Source organism: Capsicum annuum, unplaced genomic scaffold (assembly GCF_002878395.1).
Source record: "Capsicum annuum cultivar UCD-10X-F1 unplaced genomic scaffold, UCD10Xv1.1 ctg4213, whole genome shotgun sequence".
Classification (NCBI taxonomy): Eukaryota; Viridiplantae; Streptophyta; class Magnoliopsida; order Solanales; family Solanaceae; genus Capsicum; species Capsicum annuum.
Window position 1 is genome coordinate 226721 of NW_025849513.1, and position 19402 is coordinate 246122.

The 19402-nt window shown below is 31.3% G+C and overlaps 1 pseudogene; it reads left to right on the plus strand.

Annotated features, from left to right (window-relative positions):
* The first annotated feature begins 3064 nt into the window (after positions 1–3064).
* LOC107856132 lies at positions 3065–6992 on the plus strand (annotated as a pseudogene).
* Positions 6993–19402: the final 12410 nt, after the last annotated feature.

Here is a 19402-nt window from a genome sequence, read left to right on the forward strand (position 1 = left end):
ACTATACCTATGGTCATTTGATAGCAACTTGTACACAAGAAGGGTTAAAATTGTGTAATGAGTTAAAATTATCTAGACAACTTAAGCTTGATGATCTTAGAGAAAAATCTAAGATACGAGATTTCTGCACCTAGTTTGGTATACTGAACCAGCTTCCACTTCTAGAAAGAAAAGTCATTGAGGTGAGCAGCCTTATAGAAAAAAGAGATCTAGATATCAATCCAAGGAAGAACTTAAAACGAAAAAAGATTAAAGAAAATCTACGAGATTTGCCAAAAATAGGTCTAAGCGAGATCTTACTAAAATAAAGTGTTACAGATGTAGTAACTTTGGGAACATTGCTCCAAATTGTAAGCTTCAGAAGCTTAAATCTTTAAGTCTGGCTAAAGATGTGCATAATCAAGTCTATGGTTTATTATACACTTCGGGTTTAGAATCTTATTATAATGCTGAATCTGAATCAGAAAATGATATTAAGTTGCCTGATTTATCTGATAGTGAGAATGCTAATGCTTGTTCAGATTTCCTAGGTGATACCTGCACTTGTCATAATGTATTTTATAATTTGCAATCCCAGTTTGAAGATTTAAATGTTCAAACCATTACGTCAGATAATGTGTTAAAACTTTTAAAAGAAGTTTCGGATGAGAAACTATAGGAAAAAATTATTAATTTGTCTACTAGTTCAAAACCTAGTAGTTCTAAAACTGCTAATAGAAATACCTTTACTCCTAAAACTACTGATGGCAATTATTCTATGCCTTATTCTTTAGAAAAAGTTAATAGACGTCTTGCTATGAGTTATGCCCCTGGTAAAGATACTTCTTTTGATGATTTAAAAATTGAAGTTGAAAACTTGAAAAAAGAGATTAAACCTCTTAAGCAAAACCAAATGATTTGTGATCACAGAATTTTGCAAATTGAGAAAGACATTTCTCCCACACAGATTTCCAGAGGAAAAAAAAAATTTCCAAAGAAAGTGATATGGTTGATATTTAAAATTCCCTTGATTTAAAAAATGATTATTTTTTGGGAATGATGAAAATTGCTACTGCTAATAAATGTTATGTCAAAATGTTCTATTTTGATTGATAATCATTTTTCAGTAACTAATATTTCTATGTGGTAATTATGTAATAGATCTAAAATTTTCAGCATAGATATGGAATTTTCTACTCATGGAAATGGGAGATGTGAGTACAAAAAGTACTCGACTTGAAGAGGTAGATATACCTTAAAATCTTGACTTGATAAATAGACTATTCCAAAGGTTGATATTAAAACTATTTATGATTATGGTTGGTTTGATAAAGTTCTTTCTAAACAGATAATAAAGACAACTGAACATTCTTTGACATTAAATTCATCAGAAAAGACGATTCATTTATTAAATAAATGCGATATTGATTTATATAAAAATCATTAAAAATTTATGCATATTGGAATGGTTCAAATTGATTTTAAACCATTAACTCTTAAAGGGTTACCAGAGACATTCTTAGCAGTTCTCAGAGATGCTAGAAATCTGAATTTCAGACAGTCTTTAATGGATTCGGTTGAATCCAACAGTGTCCTATGGTCCAGTTTATTTCAATACTCTGCCAAATTTATAATTATCTTTGACTGATGTGAATATACTTGATGCTTTGACATTAAATATAAAAACGTATTGTTATAATTATACGCCTGGATTTAAACTTATTTGTCTGTCATGCAAAATTTATTATAGATTATTAACTACTTTAAATCCTCGATGTGGATCATAGGAAACATCGGATCAGACTATATTACTCGAGACTAATTTTTCAAGGTCTAAGGTCACCACAAGGAAACCTATTACATTGGATGAGATTGATTTTCCCACCACTTGGACCTTAAATTCTATTATTTCTCCGAATCAAGTCACTGATGATTTAATTAATAGTGCATTATCGCATGTGACCCAAAATTTGGATGGTAGGATTTATATTCAATTCGATGAAAGATCTACTATTTATAAAAGACATTCATTTTTCATGCCTAAATTATTGCCTGCTATGCACTATATTTCTCCTGTAGAACCATCACATGGTCTAGCTAGAAGTCGTGCAGCTTCTTTGCACATAATTAGCTCAGCTTCTACAAGATTTGTGGAGAAAATAAAAGTCAATCCTCGAACAAATATTGTTCAAGATAATGACAATATCTCTGATAGAGATATTCCTACTGCTTCTAAAATAAACTTTGATCCGAATGATATTTAATGATTCCACAACAAATTAATTTTAGTCCTGGATCCCAGGAAAGAAATTATATTAAAAAAGATTTTTTTGATAAAAAATGGAACCAGTTTAGAACTTAGTTTTTTGAGCCATATAGCCCTGATGAAATGAAAAATATCTCGCAAGAATTCTATGAAACATGCGCATTACATAATCAAATTATGTATTTTCTGTCGTGGTTTATAATCACATACTTTTCGTTATATGTTAAGGTGCTTGAAAGATCGTATCAAGATGGTAGTGGTAACATTGTTGGAAATTTTTACCCTCCCCAAGCTCCTTTTATATTGCAAAATAATACTGGTATTACTTTTTCTGCATTTCAAAAATTCATTGATAATGAAGTTGCTAAGGTAACTATTACAAAAATCAATAATTTAATTTCTCAAAATAATTATTTGAGCTTATATGTGAAAGTCTTAGGAGAATATATTTCAGCTCATGATAAAAAACTTGATGAGATAACTGATTTGATAAGAAAATTGAGTATTAGTTCAAACTCTACTGATAATGCTTCTTCTTCAAAAAGTAAGACAGAAGATATGACGACTAAAACTAGTATTCAAAGGCCCCCTGATATTGAAGGATTTTAACTTAAATCGCCCTTGCATAATTTAGAATCGTTTCTTGATAAAAAGCTTTCTGGTTTAAATATTAGACCTATTGATTTATCTAATGCCTTTGCTGATAGCCTAGAATTCACTCCTGATTTGAAAAATCAGACTAAATCATGGCTTAAAAAGCTCAGAGAACTGATTAAAAAGCAGCTGGGTAAAAATCCCAGATAAGTCGATTTACCCCGCATGCAAACTTATTACTATCCTCGACCCACTCCTCAAAATATCCTGATAAAGGAAAGGGATCGGAATCAGTCTAATACATTTTATAGTGGAAATGATATTTATGAATGAAACCTTGATGGCTTAACTGAGAGGCAATTAACCATCCTTGTACACTGCATTATGATGTATTCAACGGTATGCAAAGCCACTGGTAATACCAATAATAGAACAAATAAAGTTATCTGTAAAATGATAGTTATTGGTTTTACTGGTCAACTTCGTGCCTGGTAGGATAATTTTATGACTTAGGAACAAAGAGAGTCAATTTTTAATGTTGCAACTACCACTCCAAATACTGATAACCTAGGAAGTGCCCTAGTTGTAAATAGGGAAGATGTTGTTTATACGCTTGTTCTTATAATTTTCGAACATTTTAATGGTAGATTTACCAACTAGTATGAAGATATTCGTACTCTCTTAAATGGTCTTAGATGTAAGACCCTAGTAGAATTTAGGTGGTATAAAGACACATTTCTAAGTAGGGTTATGGATTTACCCAAAAATAGATATGATCATTAGAAGGCCAAGTTTATAGATGGACTTCCTCCGTTATTCGCTGAAAGGGTTAGAAAAACCCTTAGAGGCTCCTATGGTGAAATTCCTTGGAAAAACTATACCTATGGTCATTTGATATCAGCTTATATACAAGAAGGGTCAAACTTGTGTAATTATTTATAATTATCTAGACAACTTAAGATTGATACGCTTAGAGAAAAATCTTAGATAGGAGATTTCTGTACCCAGTTTGGTATACCTCAACCAGCTTCTACTTCTAGAAAGAAAAGTTATAGAGGTGAGCAGCCTTATAGAAAAACAGATCTAAATATCGGTCCAAGGAAGAACGTGAAACAAGAAAAACTTATAGGAAATCTATGAGATTTACCAAAAATAGGTCTAAGCGAGATCTTGCTAAAATTAAGTGTTATAGATGTGGTAACTTTGGGCACATTGCTCCAAATTGTAAGATTCAGAAGCTTAAATCTTTAGGTCTTGCTAAAGAGGTACATAATCAAGTCTTTGGTTTATTATATACTTCAGGTTCAGAATCTGATTATAATGTTGAATCTGAATCAGAAAATGATATTGAGTTGTCTGATTTATCTGATAGTTATAATGCTAATGCTTATTCTGATTGCCAAGGTGATACCTACACTTGATGTGACGCATCTTATAATTTGCAATCCCAATTTGAAGATTTAAATGTTTAAACCATTACTTAGGATAATGTGTTAAAACTTTTAAAAGAAGTTTCAGATGAGAAACTATGGGAAAAAATTATTAATTTGTCTACTAGTTCAAAACCTAGTACTTCTAAAATTGTTGATAGAAATACCTTTACTCCTAAAACTGCTGATATCAATTATTTTATGTCTTATTCTTTAGCAGAAGTTATTAGATGTCTTGCTATGAGTTATGCTCCTAGTAAAGATACTTCTTTTGATTATTTAAAAATTGAAGTTGAAAACTTGAAAAAAGAAATTAAATCTCTTTAGCAAAATCAAATGATTTGTGATCACAAAATTTCACAAATTGAGAAAGACATTTCTCCCACACAGATTCCCAGAGGAAAAGAGAAAGTTTCCAAAGAAAGAGATACGGATGATATTCAAAATTCCCTTAATTTAAAAAAATGATTATTTTTTGGGAATGATGCAAATTTTTACTTCTCATAATGGTTTGTCAAATGTACTATTTTGATTGATAATCATTTTTTAGTAACTAATATTTCTATGATTGATAGTGGAGCTGATGTTAGGTGCATTCAGGAAGGATTAATTCGTACAAAATATTTTCATAAAACCACTCATGTAGTTAAATCTATATCTGGACATGCTCTGGATATAGAGTATAAATTGTCAAACACTCACATTTGCCTGAATAAAGTATGCATACCACATTTTGTCTTTTTGGTACAAAATTAGTTATACCCTCCAATTATACTTGGAACTCCATTTATAAATGCTATTTATCCTTATATTCATATTAATGTAAAAGAATTTACAGCTACCTACAAGAATAAGGAGATATCCTATTCTTTCGTTACAGATCCTGCAACTAGAGATATTAATGCTTTAATTGATATGAAGCAAAAATATCTTAATTTTTTACATCTTGAATTGCTTACATGAAAATTTGTGACACAATAAAATCTGCTAAGATATAGGAAAAAATTAAATTAATTTCCGAACAAATGGCTCTTAATATTTGTGCTGATCACCCCAATGCTTTTTGGAGCCGCAAAAGTCATATTGTAACTCTTCCTTATGAGGAAAATTGCTGTGAGGATGATATCCCAACGAAATCATGACCTTGTCAAATGAATGTTGAATTAGTTGAATTCTGCATAAAAAGAGATTGATAATCTGTTACAAATGGGCTTGATAAAGCCTTCAAAATATCCTTGGTCATGTACTGCTTTTTTATGTTAATAACACAACAGAAAAGGAACGTGGTGTTCCCAGGTTGGTGATAAATGATAAGCCTTTAAATAAATATTTAAAATGGATTAGGTATCCTATTCCAAATAAAAATAATTTATTATCTCGGTTATACGATGCCAATATATTTTCTAAATTTGATTTAAAATCTGGATATTGGAAGATTCAAATATTTAAAGAGCATACTTATAGATCTACTTTTAATATTCCTTTTGGGCAATATGAATGGAATGTCATGCCTTTTGGGTTAAAAAATGCCCCATCAGCATTTCAGAAGATAATGAATGATATATTTAATCCTTATATGGATTTCATCATCGTTTATATTGATGACATTCTTGTGTTTTCTAAAACATTTGCATTACATATCAAAGATCTTGATATTTTTAAGAAAATTGTGATACAGAATGGTTTGGTGATATCTAAGCAAAAAATGAGTCTATTTCAAACAAATATTAGATTCTTAGGACATAATATTTGTCAAGGGAAGATTACTCTCATTCAAAGATCCACTGATTTTGCTTCTAAATTTCCTGATGTTATAACTAACAAGACTCAATTGTAGAGATTTTTCGGAAACCTGAATTATATTTTCCCCTTTTATGAGAATTTATCTCGTGATTTAGCCCTGTTATATGATAGGCTAAAAAAGGATTATAAAGGTTCTTTGACAGATAGTCTCACCATTCTTATTAAACGTATTAAACAACGCATTAAATCTTTACCTTGTGTAACTTTAGCCAATCCTGCTTGGTAAAAAATTATTAAGACATATGCGTCTAATATTGGGTATGGTAGAATACTGAAACAAGTTAATCCCCATGATAAAACTGAATGGTTGATAAGATTTCATTTAGGTAAATAGACTGATAGTCGAAAAAAATATGCTACGATAGCTCATGAAATGCTAACCATTGTTAAATGTGTTCTGAAATTTCAGAATGATCTTTATAATAAAAGTTTTTGATAAAAAATAGTGTTCAATCTGTAAAATATATGTTTGATAAAAAATTTTAAACATAATGCTTCAAAATTAATATTTTCAAGGTGGCAAGCTCAATTAGCCCCTTTTAATTTTGAAATTTAGTATAAAAAAGAAATTGATAATTCCCTCCCTGATTTTCTATCTAGGGAATATCTTAGTTAAAATGAATTTTTATACATTATTTCTTACTAAAAAAACTTTGATTACTATATTAAAGGTAATTCCATTATACAAATATATTCAAAATATCATAATTGATAAAATCATCCATGATATGGTTGAAAAGAATTTTCTGTCTTCAATCACGAAGATATCATAGATATTGACTGGTATGATCTGAAAATATCTAATTAATTGTCCTCTTTGCAGTATGGCTACTGATCCACCCTGGAAGATAGACAAAGAAAAAGGACAGGATAGATCAGGAGGAAGATCAGCCTCCAGTGGAAGGAAAAATCATCCCTAACAATTAATCATATTAAGGATCGACGTATGGATCCTCCTCTAATTCCCCAGTTATACAAATGGGAAATTGGAATTTGATAAACTCTAAGGTGCCGCAGAAAGGCGAATCTTCATCATCAACTCAGTCGATTCATCTGGTTGATATTCCAGAAGACAGTTCGTTATACGAGTAACTAAAAGCCTATCTGGCAGCTCAAAAGAGTGATACATTTTCTTCGATTGAGAAAGAATAAAACAATGATGATATCAAGTCCTATGAATTAATTGAAAACAAAGAAATGATATTCCTTGTCGAAAATTCTGAGATTCAGAGTCAAAATGAACCGTGGAAGATACTTCACAAATATTTGATAGACAATTTATATTTCTCGGGTGAGTCATACAAAACCCGTATTTATTATGAGACTATTCTCATTTCTACTGGTAGTGTAGAATTCAAGCACTTTTATGGATATAACTTAGAAGAGAATGTTTATAAATTCTCAAAAATTGTTATTAAAAATATTATATCTATCGAAGATTCAAAGATGACCACAATGACAGAAAAATAGATTTTGCTTAAAGGTTCCAAGATATATTTCACTTATTGGGACTACATTCAAGATTTCACTAAAGCTCTTTATTATAATAATGAGATACATAAGTATACTTGGTTTATAAAGGTATGCACAAAAATATTTACAAAACCTATCCCTAACTGGTTTATAAATTGGTGGGCTTATCATGGTCCGACCATCCGGATATTGCATGATCCATTCCTCAAGTTATACAAAGAATGAACCAAAGTATCCCTACATTTGAATGAATTATATCATGCAAATCATATCTGTAATTTGGAAAAAATTGACCAAATATACTTCTTTATTGAATTTTCCATTCTCTGGATTCATAAATAGGCTCCGGAACTAGGATTCACTAAAGAGCAAATCCCTTGTCTATATAGGGTATTTTATCATAATTTTGGGGATAAACTGATGCACAAGGATCCCAAAACAAAAATATTGTATGGGCAAGAACTCCTGGATACTATTTGAAAAATAATTCAGGATTATTCTATAGCACCTCGAATGGATATTATCGAGGATAAATCATTAAAACATATTGCTAGAAGGATATCTTTCCATGATGGAGATAGGATCGAAATGATTGAAAAATATTTGGAAGAAGTTCGAAGAAATATGATGAAAACAGTTGATAGCCATGATAAGTTAGATACTTCCATGAAAAGCATAACCAGTGATGATATCGCCGACGAAGAAGTTCAGGATTCTCAGCCTGTTGCCATGGATAAACAACTATCTGATGGCGCCATAGCAAGAACTGAAGAATTCCTTAGACAATTAAAAGGAAAAAATAAATTGTGATACACACAGTATATTTATTGTGCAAAGGACTCGAATATGGGACCCTTAGTACTATTTCTACACAGTAGATCCACTGTATATAGGACCCAAATGTGGGACCCATAATACTATTTGTAGATTCCTTTTCTTCCTATAAATAGGTGCCTTCATTTGTTAGGGAAGGCAGAAGTTTTCAATTTTTCTTTTTCATTTCTCTCTCTAGCTTGAAGAACTCTCCCTTCTCTCTTGTAAATTTCTCTCCAAATTTGAATAAAAGCTTGTTGTTTAGTATTACTCTGGCCTTGCATACGGCCACTAAAGGTATTTACTAGTTCTTTTAATTTAAGTCTATTTATTACTCTTTCTCCCTCTCTGGTCGTGACTATGTCCAGCTAAGTAATTTTACATCTATTCTGAAGATCTAACTTCTCTTATATAGTAGCCATGAAAGATACAGACTTCATCAAAATATAAAGGAATTTCTCTATAGTTTGTTGACTTGGTTTCGAGATGGTCGTACAGTCAAAGTTAGTATTACTTCTATTGGCTTGTCTTAGTGACTACGTCTAGCAAGTCGTGACTCTTGAACCGTTAAAAGATGAGGAAAAAAGAGAATCTCTCTTCACGGTTAGAATCGCTAAACACATTGGCTCAACTCAAGTAGGTATTAAATTCTGACAGGCCCTTTGCTCGGGTAAAAAGATTCAATATTCTATACAGTTAATAAGCTAAATAAAATTCCTATATATTTCTATTGGTTTTCCAATATTAACTTATAGATTTGGATGGCCGCGTGGATAGATATGAATTTTTCTAATCATGAAAATGGGAGATGTGAGTACAAAAAGTAGTCGACTTGAAGAGGTAGATATACCCCAAAATCTTGACTTGTTAAAAGAATAAGCTGTTCCAAAGGTTGATATTAAAACCATTTATGACAATGGTTGGTTTGATAAAGTTCTTTCTAAACAGATAATAAAGACGACTAAACAGTCTTTGGCATTAAATTCGTCAGAACAAATGATTCATTTATTAAATAAATGCGATATTAATTTATATAAAAATCATTATAACTTTATGCACATTGGAATGGTTCAAATTTCTTTTAAACCATTAACTTTTAAAGGGTTACCAGAGATATTCTTAGCAACACTCAGAGATGCTTGAAATCTGAATTTCAGATAGTCTTTAATGGGTTCGATTGAATCCACTGTGGCCGATGGTCAAGTTTATTTAAATACACAGTCAAATTTACAATTATCTTTGACTGATACGAATATACTTGATGCTTTGACAATAAATGTAAAAATGCATGGTTATAATTATGTGCCTGGTTCTAAACTTATTTGTCTGTCATGCATAATTTATTACAGATTATTAAATACTTTAAATCCTCGATATAGATTATACGATACATCGGATTAGACTATATTAGTCTAGAATAATTTTTCAAGGTCCAAGGTCACCAGAAGGAGACCTATTAAATGAGATGAGATTGATTTTCCCACTACTAGGATCTTAAATTCTGTTATACCTCCGAATCAAGTCACTGATAATTTAACTAATAGTGAAGTATCTCATATGACCCAAAATTTAGATGGTAGGATTTGTATTCAATTCTATGAAAGATCTACTGTTTATAACAGACATTCATTTTCCATGCCTAAATTATTGCCCTCTATGCACCATATTTCTCCTACAGAACCATCATATGGTCCATCTAGAAGTCGTGCAGCTTCTTTGCACATAATTGACTCAGCTTCTACAAGATTTGTGAAGAAAGTAAAAGTCAATCCTCAAACAAATATTATTCAAGATAATTACAATATCTTTGATAGAGATCTTCCTACTGCTTCTGAAATGAACTTTGATCCAATTGATATTTAATAATTCCAGACCAAATTAATTTTAGTCCTGGCTCCCTGGCAAGAAATTATATTAAAAAATGAATTTTTTGATAAAAAATAGAACCAGTTTAGAACTTGTTTTTTGTTAGACATATAGACATGATAAAATAAATAATATCTCGCAAGAATTCTATGAAACAAGTGCATTGCATAATCAAATTATATATTTTGTGTCGTGGTTTATAACCACATACTTTCCATTATATGTAAGGTGCTTGAAAGATCGTATCAAGATGGTAGTGCTAACATTGTTAGAACTGTTTACACTCTCCAAGCTCCTTTTATATTGCCAAATAATACTAGAATTACTTTTTCTACATTTCAAAAATTCATTGATAATGAAGTTGCTAAGGCAACTATTGCAGAAATCAATAATTTAATATCTCAAAATAATTATTTGAGCTTATCTATGAAAGTCTTAGGAGAATATATTTCTTCTCTTGATAAAAAACTCGATGAGTTAACTGATTTGATAAAAAAAAACTGAGTATTAGTGCAAACTCTACTGATATTGCTTCTTTTTCAGAAAGTAAGACAGAAGATTTGATGACTAAAACTAGCATTCAAAGGCCCCCCTGATATTGAAGGATTTCAACATAAATCGCCTTTGCATGATTTAGAACAGCTTCTTGATAAAACGCTTTCTGGTTTAAATATTAAACCTATTGATTTGTCTAATGCCTTTGCTCATCTCCTAGAATCTACTCCTGATTTAAAAAATCAAACTAAATCAGAGCTTAATAAGCTCAGAGGACTGATTAAAAAGCAGCCGGGTAAAAATCCCAGATATGTCGATTTACCCCGCCTACAAACTTACTACTATCCACAACCCACTCCTCACGATGTCCTGATAGAGGAAAAGGATTGAAATCAGATTAATACATCTTATAGTGGAGACGATATTTATGAATGGAACCTTGATGGCTTAACTAAGAGGCAATTAACAATCCTTGTACACCGCATTATGATGTATTCAACGGTGTGCAAATCCACTAGGAATACCAATAATAGAAAAGATAAAGTTATATGTAAAAGGATAGTTGCTGGTTTTACTAGTAAACTTCATGACTGGTGGGACAATTTTATCACTCAGGAACAAAGAGAGTCAATTTTTAAAAGCTATAGATACCGCTCCAAGAACTGATAACTAGGAAGAGCCCTAGTCGCAAATAGGGAAGATGAGGTTTATATGCTCGTTCTTATAATTTTAGAATATTTTAATGGTAGATTTACTAACCAGTATGAAAATATTCGTACTCTCTTAAATGGTCTTAGATGTATAACCCTAGGAGAATTTAGGTGGTATAAAGAAACCTTTCTAAGTAAGGTTATGGAATTACCCGAAAATAGATATAATCATTGGAAGGCCAAGTTTATAGACAGACTTCCTCCATTATTCGTTGAAAGGGTTAGAATAACCCTTAGAGGTTCCTATGGTGAAATTCCTTGGAAAAACTATACCTATGGTCCTTTGATAGTAGCTTGTACACAAGAAGGGTTAAACTTGTGTAATGAGTTAAAATTATCTAACAACTGAAGTTTGATAAGCTTAGAGAAAAATCTCAGATAGGAGATTTCTGTACCCAGTTTGGTATACCTGAACCAGCTTCTACTAATAGAAAGAAAATTCATAGAGGTGAGCAGCCTTATAGAAAAAAGAGATCTAGATATTGATCCAAGGAAGACCGTGAAACAAGAAAATCTTATAGGAAATCTACGAAATTTGCCAAAAATAAGTCTAAGAGAGATCTTGCTAAAATGAAGTGTTACAAATGTGGTAACATTGGGAACATTGCTCCAAATTGTAAGCTTCAAAAGCTTAAATCTTTAGGTCTTGCTGAAGATGTGCATAATCAAGTTTATGGTTTATTATACACTTCGAATTTAGAATCTGATTATAATACTGAATCTGAATCATTAAATAATATTGAGTTGCCTGATTTATCTGATAGCGATAATGCTAATGCTTTTTCTGATTGCCAAGATGATACATGCACTTGTGATGACGTATTTTATAATTTGCAATCCTAGTTTGAAGATTTAAATGTTCAAACCATTACTTCGGATAATGTTTTAGAACTTTTAAAAGAAGTTTTGGATGAGAAACAATGGGAAAAAATATTAATTTGTCTACTAGTTCATAACCTAGTACTTCTAAAACTGCTGATAGCAATTATTTTATGCCTTATACTTTAGCAGAAGTTAATAGACGTCTTGCTATGTGTTATTCTCCTGTTAAAGATATGTCTTTTAATGATTTAAAAATTGAAGTTGAAAACTTGAAAAAAGAGATTAAATCTCTTAAGCAAAACCAAATGATTTGTGGTCACAGAATTTCACAAATTGAGAAAGACATTTCTCCCTCACAGATTCCTAGAGGAAAAGAAATTTTTTTTGAAGAAAGTGATATGGATGATATTCAAAATTCCCTTGATTTAAAAAATAAATTTTTTTTGGGAATGATGCAAATTGTTACTGCTCATAAATGGTATGTCAAATGTACTATTTTGATTGATAATCATTTTTCAATTACTAATATTTCTATGATTGATAGTGGAGCTGATGTTAGCTACATTTACGAAGGGTTAATTCCTACAAAATATTTTCATAAAACCACTCATGTAGTTAAATCTGCATTAGAACATGCTCTTGATATAGAGTATAAATTTCCAATCACTCATATTTGCCAGAATAAAGTATGCATAATGTATTTCTTCTTTTTGGTAAAATATTAGTTATACCCTCTAATTATACTTGGAACTCCGTTAATCTTCATCACCAACTCAGTCGATTCATCTGGATGATATTTCAGAAGACAACCCATTTTACGAGCAATTACAAGCCTATCTGGCAGCTCAAAAGGGTGATACATTTGCTTCGATTGCGAAAAAAAGGACAATGATGATATCAAGTCCTATGAACAAATTGAAAACAAAGAAATGATATTTCGTGTCAAAAATTCTAAGATTCAAAGGTAAAATGAACCATGGAAGATACTCCACAAATATTTGATAGACAATCTATATTTTTTGGGTGAGTCGTACAAAACTCGTATTTATTATGCGACTATTCTCATTTCCACAGGTAGTGCAGAATTCGAGCACTTTTCTGGATATAACTCAAAAGAGAATGTTTATAACTTCTCAAAATTTGTTATTAAAAAAATTATATCTATCTAAGATTGGGGGATGACTACAATGACAGAAAAACAGATTTTGCTTAAAGTTTCTAAAATAAATTTCACTTATTAGGCTACATTCAAGCTTTCACTAAAGCTCTTTATTATGATAATGACAGACATAAGCATACTTAGTTTATAAAGGTATGCGCAAAAATATTTACAGAACCTATTCGTAACTGGTTCATAAATTAGTGGGCTTATCATGGTCCGACCATCCAGATATTGCTTGATCCATTCCTCAAGTTATACAAAGAATGGAACAGAGTATCCCCACATTTGAATGACTAATATCATGCAGATCATATCTGTAATTTGGAAAAAATTGACCAAATGTACTTCTTTATTGAATTGTCTATTCCCTGGATTGATAAATGGGCTTCGAAACTAGGATTCACTAAAGAGAAAATCCCTTGTCTATATAGGGTATGTTATCATCATTTTTGGGATAAACTGATGCGCAAGGATCCCAAAACAAAAATATTTTATGGACAAGAACTCCTGGATACTATCAGAAAAAAATTCAGGACTATTCTATAGTCTCTCAAAAGGATATTATCAAGGATAAATCATTAAAACATATTTCTAGAAGGATCTCTATCCATGATGGAGATAGGATCGAAATAGTAGAAAAATATTTCGAAGAAGTTCGAAGAAATCTGATGAAAACAGTTGATAGCCATGACAAGTCAGATACTTCCATGAAAAGCATAACCAAAGGTTATATCGCCGATAAAGAAGTTCAGGATTCTCAGTTTATCGCCACGGATAAACCACTATCTGATGGCGCCATAGAAAGAACTAAAGAATTCCTCAGACAATTAAAATGAAAAAATAAAGTGTGATACACACAATATATTTACTGTGCAAAGGACTCGGATGTGGGACCCTTAGTACTATTTCTACATAGTAGATCCATTGTACATAGGACCCGAATGTGGGACCACTAATACTATTTGTAAATTCATTTTCTTCCTATAAATAGGTTCCTTCATATGTTAGGAAAGGCAGAAGTTTTCAATTCTTCTTTTTCATTTCTCTCTATAGCTTGAAGTACTCTCCCTTCTCTCTTGTAAATTTCTCTCCAAGTTTGAATAACAACTTACTATTTAATATTATTTCGGCCTTGCATCCGGCCACTAAAGGTATTTACTAGTTATTTTAATTTAAGTCTATATATTACTCTTTCTCTCTCTCTGGTCGTGACTATGTCCGGCTAAGTAATTTCATAACTATGCTGAAGATCTAACTTCTCTTGTATAGTAGCCATGAAAGATCCAGACTTTATCAAAATATAAAGGAATTTTTCTATAGTTTTTTGACTTGGTTCCGAGATGGTGGTACAGTCGAAGTTAGTGCTCCTTCTGTTGGCTTTGTCTTAGTGACTACGTCTAACAAGCCATGACTCTTAATCCCATTACAAGATGAGGAAAAAAGGGTATCTCTCTTCACGATTAGAATTTCTAGACACATGGTCTCAACTCAAGTAGGTATTAAATTCTGACAGGCCCTTTTCTTGGGTAAAAAGATTCAATATTCCATACAGTCAATAAGCTATATAAAATTCCCATATATTTTGGTTCGTTTTCCAATATTAACTTATAGGTCTGGATGGCCGCGAAGATTACCGCCAGCCCTCAAATCCTGTAACCTGGTATGTGAGTACAAAAATTACTCAACTTGAAGAGGTAAATATACATCAAAATATTTACTTTTAAAATAAATGGACTATTCCAAAGGTTGGTATTAAAACCATTTATGATTATGGTTGGTTTGATAAAGTTTTTTCTAAATAAATAATAAAGATGACTGAACAGTCTTTGGCATTAATTTGTTAGAACAAATGATTCATTCATTAAATAAATACGATATTGATTTATATAAATATCATAATAAATTTATGCATATTGGAATGGTTCAAATTGTTTTTAAACTATTAACTCTTAAAGGGTTACCAGAGAAATTCTTAGCAGCTCTTAAAGATGCTAGAAATCTGAATTTCAGACAATCTTTAATTGGTTCGATTGAATCCACTGTGGCCTATGGTCTAATTTATTTTAATTCTCAACAAAATTTACAATTATCTTTGACTGATGGAATATACTTGATGCTTTGACATTAAATGTGAAAACGCATGGTTATAATTATGCACGTGGATATGAACTTATTTGTCTGTCATACAGAATTTATTACATATTATTAACTACTTTAAATCCTTGATGTAGATCATACGATACATCGGATCAAACTATATTAGTCGAGACTAATTTTGCAAGGTCTTAGGTCACCACAAGGAGACCTGTTAAATGGGATGAGATTGATTTTCCTACTACTTGGACCTTAAATTCTGTTACATCTCCAAATTAAGTTACTGATCATTTAACTAATAGTGAATTATTGCATGTGACCCAAAATTCGGATGGTAGGATTTGTATTCAATTCGGTGAAAATCTACTGTTTATAACAGACATTCATTTTCCATGCCTAAATTATTGCCTGTTATACACCATATTTCTCCTGTAGAACCATCATATGGTCCAGCTAGAAGTCGTGCAGCTTCATCACACACAATTGACTTAGTTTCTACAAGATTTGTGGAGAAAGTAAAAGTCAATCCTCGAAAAAATATTGTTCAAGATAATGACAATATCTCTAATAGAGATATTCCAACTGCTTCTGAAATGAACTTTGATGTGAATGATATTTAATGATTCCACACCAAATTAATTTCAGTCTTGGCTCCCAGGCAAGAAATTATATTAAAAAATCTTTTTTTTGATAAAAAAATAGAACCAGTTTAGAACTTGGTTTATTGAGACATATAGCCCTGATGAAATGAATAATATCTCGCAAGAATTCTATGAAACATGTGCATTGCATAATCAAATTATGTATTTTTTGTCGTGGTTTATAACCACATACTTGTCATTATATGTTAAGGTGCTTGAAAGATCGTATCAAGATGGTAGTGGTGACATTGTTAGAACTGTTTACCCTCCCCAAGCTCCTTTTATATTGCAAAATAATACTGGTATTACTTTTTCTGCATTTCAAAAATTCATTGATAATGAAGTTCCTAAGGTAACTGTTGTAGAAATCAAAATAATTAGTTGAGCTCATAAGTGAAAGTTTTAGGAGAACATATTTCTTCTCTTAATAATAAACTCGATGAGTTAACTGATTTGATAAAAAAGCTGAATATTAGTCAAAACTCTACTGATATTGCTTCTTCTTTAGAAATTAAGACAAAATATTTGACGACTAAACCTAGTATTCAAAGGCCCTCTAATATTGAAGAATTTCAACTTAATTCGCCTTTGCATGATTTAGACCAGCTTCTTGATAAAAAGCACTCTGGTTTAAATATTACATTTATTGATTTGTCTAATGCCTTTGCTAATAGCCTAGAATCCACTCCTGATTTGAAAAATCAGACTAAATCAGAGCTTAATAAGCTCAGAGGACTGATTAAAAAGCAGCCACATAAAAATCCCAGATATGCCGATTTACTCCACATCAAATTTATTATTATTCGCGACCCACTCCTCAAGATGTCTTGATAGAGGAAAGGGATTGGAATAAGACTAATACGTCTTATAGCGGAGATGATATTTATGAATGAAACCTTGATGGCTTAACTGAGAGGCAATTAACAATCCTCGTACACCGCATTATGATGTATTCAACGGTGTGTAAAGCCACTGGTAATACCAATAATAGAACAGATAAAGTTATCTGTAAAATGATAGTTGCTGATTTTACTAGTCAACTTCGTGGATGGTGGGACAATTTTATGACTCAGGAACAAAGAGAGTCCATTTTTAATATTATAGCTACCACTCCAGGAACTGATAACCTAGGAAGAGCCCTAGAACATTTTAATGGTAGATTTACCAACCAGTATGAAAATATTCATACTCTCTGAAATGGTCTTAGATATAAGACCCTAGGAGAATTTAGGTGGTATAAAGACACCTTTCTAAGTAGGGTTATGGAATTTCTCGAAAATAGATATGATCATTGGAAGGCCAAGTTTATAGATGGACTTCCTCCATTATTCGCTGAAAGGGTTACAAAAACCCTTAGAGGCTCCTATGGTGAAATTCCTTGGAAAAACTATACCTATAGTTATTTGATAGCTGCTTGTACTCAAGAAGGGTTAAACTTGTGTAATGAGTTAAAATAATCTAGACAACTTAAGCTTGATAAGCTTAGAGAAAAATTTCAGATAGGAGATTTCTGTACCCAGTTTGGTATACCTGAACCAGCTTCCACTTCTAGAAAGAAAAGTTATAGACGTGAGCATCCTTATAGAAAAAAGAGATCTAGATATCGATCCAAGAAAGAACGTGAAACAAGAAAACTTATAGAAAATCTATGAGATTTGCCAAAAATAGGTCTAAGCGAGATCTCGCTGAAATTAAGTGTTACAGATGTGGTAAATTTGGGCACATTGCTCCAAATTTTAAGCTTCAGAAGCTTAAATCTTTAAGCCTTGCTGAAGATGTGCATAATCAAGCTTATGGTTTATTATACACTTCGGATTCAGAATTTTATTATAATGTTGAATCTGACTCAGAAAATGATATTGAGTTGTCTGATTTATCTGATAGTGATAATGCTAATGCTAGTTATGATTGCCAAGGTGATACCTGAACTTGGGATGACGCATTTTATAATTTTTAATCTCTGTTTGAAGATTTAAATGTTCAAACCATTACTTCGGATAATGTGTTAGAACTTTTAAAAGAAGTTTTGGATGAGAAACTACGGGAAAAAAATTATTAATTTGTCTACTAGTTCAAAACCTAGTACTTCTAAAACTGCGATAGCAATACCTTCACTCCTAAAACTGCTAATAGCAATTATTTTATGCCTTATTCTTTAGCAGAAGTTAATAGACGTCTTGCTAAGAGTTATGCTCCTGGTAAAGATACTTCTTTTGATGATTTAAAAATTGAATTTGAAAACTTGAAAAAAGAGATTAAATCTCTTAAGAAAAAATAAATGATTTGTGATCACAGAAATTCGCAAATTGAGAAAGACATTTCTCCCGCACAGATTCCTGGAGAAAAAGAAAAAATTTCGAAGAATGTGATACGGATGATATTCAAAATTCCCTTGATTTAAAAAATGATTATTTTTTGGGAATGATGCAAATTGTTATTGGTCATAAATGGTATGCCAAATGTACTATTTTGATTGATAATCATTTTTCAGTAACTAATATTGCTATGATTGATAGTGGAGCTGATATTAGCTACATTCAGGAAGTATTAATTCCTACAAAATATTTCCATAAAACCACTCATGTAGTTAAATCTGCATCTGGACATGCTCTTGATATAGAGTATAAATTGCAAAACACTCATATTTGCCAGAATAAAGTGTGCATACCACATTTCTTCTTTTTGGAAAAAAACTAGTTATACCCTCCAATTATACTTGGAACTCCGTTTATAAATGTTATTTATCTTTATACTCATATTGATGCAAAAGGATTTATGGCTACCAACAAGAATAAGGAGATATCTTATTCTTTCGTTACAGATCCCGTAACTAGAGATATTAGTGCTTTAATTGATATGAAGCAAAAATATCTTAATTTTTTACACCTTGAATTACTTAGCATGAATATTTATGATACAATGAAATCTACTAAGATACAGAAAAAAATTAAATTAATTTCCAAACAAATGGTTATTGATATTTTTGTTGATCACCCTAGTGCTTTTTGGAACCGCAAAAGCCATATTGTTACTCTTCCTTATGAAGAAAATTTCTGTGAGGATGATATCCCAATGAAATCTTGACCTTGTTAAATGAATGCTGAACTTCAAAATCTCCTTGGTCATGTGCTGCTTTTTATTTGCTATTTCAAACCTATTTCCTTAAAATTTAAATGATATAAAATATATTTAAATATAATATATTTCAGTAGTAGTAGTAGTAGTAGTAGTAGTAGTAGTAGTAGTAGTAGTAG